Source organism: Pleuronectes platessa, chromosome 7, assembly GCF_947347685.1.
Source record: "Pleuronectes platessa chromosome 7, fPlePla1.1, whole genome shotgun sequence".
NCBI lineage: Eukaryota > Metazoa > Chordata > Actinopteri > Pleuronectiformes > Pleuronectidae > Pleuronectes > Pleuronectes platessa.
Genome location: NC_070632.1, coordinates 27,476,501 through 27,482,241, shown reverse-complemented (window position 1 = coordinate 27,482,241; position 5,741 = coordinate 27,476,501).

The window sequence follows — 5,741 nt, the reverse complement described above, 5'->3', positions numbered from 1 at the left end:
GGCAACAAAAACAGTTTCGATGGATGAATGTGACCAATCCAGCCAGTGCAAGTGCTGGTATGAAAATGCAATGTCTTGTTATATCATCAATATTTTGTAATATAACTGATATTTTATTTAACTTTTCACTGGAACCCTGTTAGAGTGGGCACCCATCAGTATTTTTAACACATGAATCCATGTATTGGTATGAGACACTTCTTGCCCCTTTGTTTCTCCCTCACATTTCTGTACATTTTTTTTCACATACTTAAGAATGTAGAAGTGCAAGAGGCTGAGCCATAGATCGTCATACAGACAGCCTGAGTGATTCTGGCAGGAAGGCCGCTTGGGTCAGGAATGTCATTCAGGAAGTAGTCTAGAATTAGACGTCCTGTTCGTCCCAGAGACGCTGGGTGGAGGCGCTGCTGGATGTTATGGAGTTTAAGGTGATGACAACAAAGGGAGGGCAGCATTCTGTTTTTAGTTCTCGCACGGTCGTTTCCAATCAGCCAACACTGGCTGTTCCAAGCCAGAGATTTATGGCAGCAAAATAGATTACACAGATCAGAACTAGTGTAGTGTGACATTTCAAGTTCTCACTGAAATGTCAAAACCACGCCTCCTGCAGTCTTTCAGTTCATCAGGAGTTGAGGATTTAAATGGACATATCTGAATGATGGAAACACTAAATATCAGATGGATTTTATTGTGAATGATGAATAGTAGACCGTGAGCCAGTTCAGTTCATTATCACAGCAACAAATAAAATGGCAGGTAGGTTTTCTGGCTTCCATAAGCATTTGAATTCAAATTATTTGTGATGATTCCAGCCCTCATTGCTGTGAATGTAAAACAGATAGTAGTTCTACAGCAGCTGGGCAGTGGCCTCCCTGTCCTCGGTGATGTGTTCCCACCCTGCAGGAATATGTTCTGCACAACATCCTGATGTGTCAGCCTCTGCCCTGCTCTGGTTCCCTACACAACCCTGGAGGAAACTGTTCCTTTGGCAAACAAATAAGAGGTGATACAAAGGTGGTTTCCCCTGCTAACAGGACTGATACAGGATGGAGAAATGGACGTTGATTTCACTTGAGTTTGTACCTAAACTGAACAGCCTGATGATTTGCTCAACAAGGTTTCATTCTGTGTGAAGAGAGTAAGATACTAACACTGATACGGATTCTCAAAGGGATATTTCTGTCATATCTGACATGTTGTATATGTTGTGCCCTGAAAAGGGGAGTTGTTAATCAAATGACTCGGACACGGTGTTTCCTCTGCGTCAGCGTGTTCAAGAATGACACCGTGCCCAGCATAGATATGGTGCCCAGAGCTCCCCTAATCCGGCCTCTGCAGGTATATCCAATCGATCAGCAGATCATTCAATCAGGCTATACTAATCGAGTGCAGATTAACTATTCTCTATCACACACTTGACAAAACTAAAACGGCACCATCTGCATTTTAACTATCTACCACACACTCCCCTGCAACATTAGATGTCGTCCCGACATCACAGCATTGATAAACTAAAGGTTCCCAACTTGGTATGTTTTAGTTATCATCACTGTGTCTTGAGGGTGATAGCAATTTAGCAGAGGTGTAAAAAAGTACTGAAATATTGTACTCAAGTAAAAGTAGCTTTACTTTGATGAAATTTTACTCAAGTACAAGTAAAAGTACCCATCTAAAAATCTACTCAAGTAAAAGTAAAAAGTAGTTCATTTAAAATGTACTTTAAGTAAAAGTTACTTAGTTACTTTCAACAACTTGATGGAGGCCGCTCCTATACAGTGCAAAAAAGGACAAGGGGTCATAAATCCAATCCAAAAACAGTTATTTTTAATTAAAGGAGAATCTTTACAGATATAAGTGCAATGACATTAAACATGTCAAACATTAAACATTTAACATGTCCACACAACATTTAAGAACTTTTGGGAGGACATGTGAAGACATGATCCACATGACAGCTAAAATAAAAAGTTAAAATGCCACTGTCGCACTGTATATTTAAACTTTTGGTTAAACTTTGGTCCACCTTTAGAGCACTAGTCTACAAACTTCTTGTTGAGTTTGAGCAGCAGCTGATTTTCAAGGTGAGTAGAGCTCATCCGGGCTCGCTTTGCAGTGAACAGCAATCCAGCACAGCTGAAGAGTAGCTCGCAGGCGGCAGGGGCAGGTAGGCCAGTGTTGAGTTTCAGGCAGTGTTGTTCATGAACGAGTTCAAAAGAATGCGTTCATTGAAGACGTTCATTTTTATGAGAACGTTGAACTGAACGCAACTTAATGATAAATAATGAATTTGAACGGTGAACACGTTCATATTATCTGAAGTCTAGCTAAAACGTTACGGAATGTTTTCCGCTGTCTAAATCGAATGCTTGCACCATGTTGTTGCGATCGTTGTTTATTTGAAAAGAAATGCAGTCTGGGGGGGGGGGGGGGGGGGGGGGGGCGCCAGGAGTGAAGCTTGCATAGAGCACCAAGAGCTAGGGCCGGCCCTGTGTAGCGCAGTGATTCTCAAACTGTGCGGTGGCATAACATGTGCGCGCGCGGCCGGGAGGGGAAAATGCGAGGCGGAACTAATATTATAGCCGAACTAATGTTTTGACGTCAGCATGTCTTTAACGGCGGAGCAGTAAACAAATCGCTCTTTCGCCGTAGACAAGGTCGGCCACCCGCGGCTCTGCAGCCGCTCAGCAGTGGCTCCCTGTGCAGTGTTGAGCATATTTTTCTCGAACAGTGAACTTTACGATCAGTTTTCATATGTTGAACGTGCACGTGAGGGAACGTCATCCACTCTATGCAGCATCTACCACTGCAGTGAGAATTGCCTTGCGCCTTGAACTGTTTTTTTTTTTTACTCAGTAACGGCTGTAATTTCCAATGTAGCGAAGTACAATACTTCAGTCAAAATCTACTTAAGTAAAAGTAAAATTACCCATTTCAAAAGCTACTCAAAAAATTACAAAGTACACAAAAAACTACTCAATTACAGTAACGTGAGTAAATGTAATTCGTTACTTTACACCTCTGCAATTTAGTGACTGTTGTTGGCCTAACGATAAATATGACTGCACTGCCTACACATTACTCTACTTTAAATAGTGATCTTATATTTTTAGTCCAACAGACCCTCTATGCACTGAACAACATTTTATCCTAAGTATCACTGCATGAATAAAGGTTGGTAAACGTTTAATGGATTTGTCCACATGGTCACTGGCTGAACTTCTCTATATAGTAGGGGCTGATACTGGTAGAGCGTTTCATTTGTCCGTGCTGCACTATAACATGCTGGAGTTCCAAGTTGGTCATAGGTAAAGAATTTAGGGGCTCGTCTTTCTCTCCTCTGTAAGTCATGTCCCTGTTCTCTCTCTTCCTCGCCTGAATTTGATGACTGGGGATCTTGGATCTTGTCCTGTGCTTCTCCAACTGGTAATGCATTTTCACTCTGATTATCCTCTTCCAGTAACTCACTCTCTTGCTGTGTCTCAGATGAATTTGTGTCTGTTGTGGACCTTTCATCAACCACTTGCTCGTCAGAATTTAACACTGGTGTCTCTCGATCCTCCTCCTCTGGTGCGTCAGAATACTCAATGTATCCACATTCGTCTTCATCATCTTCCTCTTCTTGATTTGCATTTTCTACAACTGTTTCCGGCATCCTTTTCTTTCGCTTAGACGCTGCTTTTGGCTGCAAGTCCAAGGGTAAGTGATCACACGGTAGTAACAAGTTGCGATGTAAGGTTCTTGATCTTCCTCTTCCCTGCTCAGGCTTGACTTCATAGACTGGAATGTCTTCACCAACCTGGCGGATCACAACATGGATGTTCTCTTCCCAATGATTACGAAGCTTTCCAGTGCCCCCTCTAGGTGTCATATTTCTAACAAGGACACGATCACCAGCATGCAACACGGAGCTTCTCACTTTTCCATCATAATGTCTCTTACTTCTCTCTGTTGACTTCTTTGCATTCTCTTGCACTATGCCATATGCCTCCTGCATTTCTCGTTTCCATTTCTCCATGTATGTTCGATGGTCTGCTTTCCCTGTCTCAGAGGTGATGCCAAACAGGAGATCAATATGTAACCTTGGTGACCTTCCAAAGAGAAGGTAAAAAGGGGAGAAACCTGTTACCTCACATCGTGTGCAGTTACAGTGCCTTGCATAAGTATTCACCCCCTTTGGACTTTTCTACATTTTGTCATGGTATAACCACAGATTAAAATGTATTTCATCGTGAGTTTATGTACTGGACCAACACAAAATAGTGCATCATTTGGAAGTGGGGGGAAATATTACATGGATTTCACAATTATTTACAAATAAAAATCTGAAAAGTGTTGAGTGCATATGTATTCACCCCCTTTACTGTGAAACCCCTGACAAAGATCTGGTGCGACCAATTGCATTCACAAGTCACATTTGCAAGTCACATAATTAGTAAATAGGGTCCACCTGTCTGCAATTTAATCTCAGTATAAATACACCTGTTCTGTGACGGACTCAGAGTTTGTTGGAGATCATTACTGAACAAACAGCATCATGAAGACCAAGGAGCTCAACAAACAGGTCAGGGATAAAGTTGTGGAGAAATATGAAGCAGGGTTAGGTTATAAAAAAATATCCAGAGCTTTGAACATCTCTCTGAGCACCATAAAATCCATCATAAGAAAATGGAAAGAATATGGCACAACCGCAAACCTACCAAGAGGAGGCCGTCCACCCAAACTGAAGAGTCGGACAAGGAGAAAATTAATCAGAGAAGCAACCAGGAGGCCCATGGTTACTCTGGAGGAGTTGCAGAGATCCACAGCTGAGGTGGGAGAATCTGTCCACAGGACAACTATTAGTCGTCTACTCCACAAATCTGGCCTTTATGGAAGAGTGGCAAGAAGAAAGCCATTGTTGAAAGGGATCCATAAAAAATCCTGTTTGGAGTTTGCCAGAAGCCATGTGGGAGACACAGCAAACATGTGGAAGAAGGTGCTCTGGTCAGATGAGACCAAAATTGGACTTTTTGGCCTCAATGCAAAACGCTATGTGTGGCGAAAACCCAACACTGCCCATCACCCTGAGCACACCATCCCAACAGTGAAACGTGGTGGTGGTAGCATCATGCTGTGGGGATGCTTCTCTTCAGCAGGTACAGGGAAACTGGTCAGAATAGAGGGAAAGATGGATGGAGCCAAATACAGGGAAATCCTTGAAGAAAATCTGATGCAGTCTGCAAAAGACTTGAGACTGGGGCGGAGGTTCATCTTCCAGCAGGACAATGACCCTAAACATACAGCCAGAGCTACAAAGGAATGGTTTGGATTAAAGAATGTTAATGTCTTAAAATGGCCAAGTCAAAGCCCAGACCTCAATCCAATAGAGAATCTATGGCAAGACTTGAAGATTGCAGTTCACAGACGGTCTCCATCCAATCTGACTGAGCTTCATCTTTTTTGCCAAGAAGAATGGACAAACCTTTCCATCTCTAGATGTGCAAAGCTGGTAGAGACATACCCCAAAAGACTTGCAGCTGTAATTGCAGCGAAAGGGGGTTCTACCAAGTATTGACACAGGGGGGTGAATACTTATGCACCCAACAGATGTCAACTTTTTTGTTCTCATTATTGTTTGTGTCACAATAAAATTTATTTTGCACCTCCAAAGTACTATGCATGTTTTGTTGATCAAACGGGAAAAAGTTTATTTAAGTCTATTTGAATTCCAGTTAGTAACAGTACATAATGGGAAAAAGTCC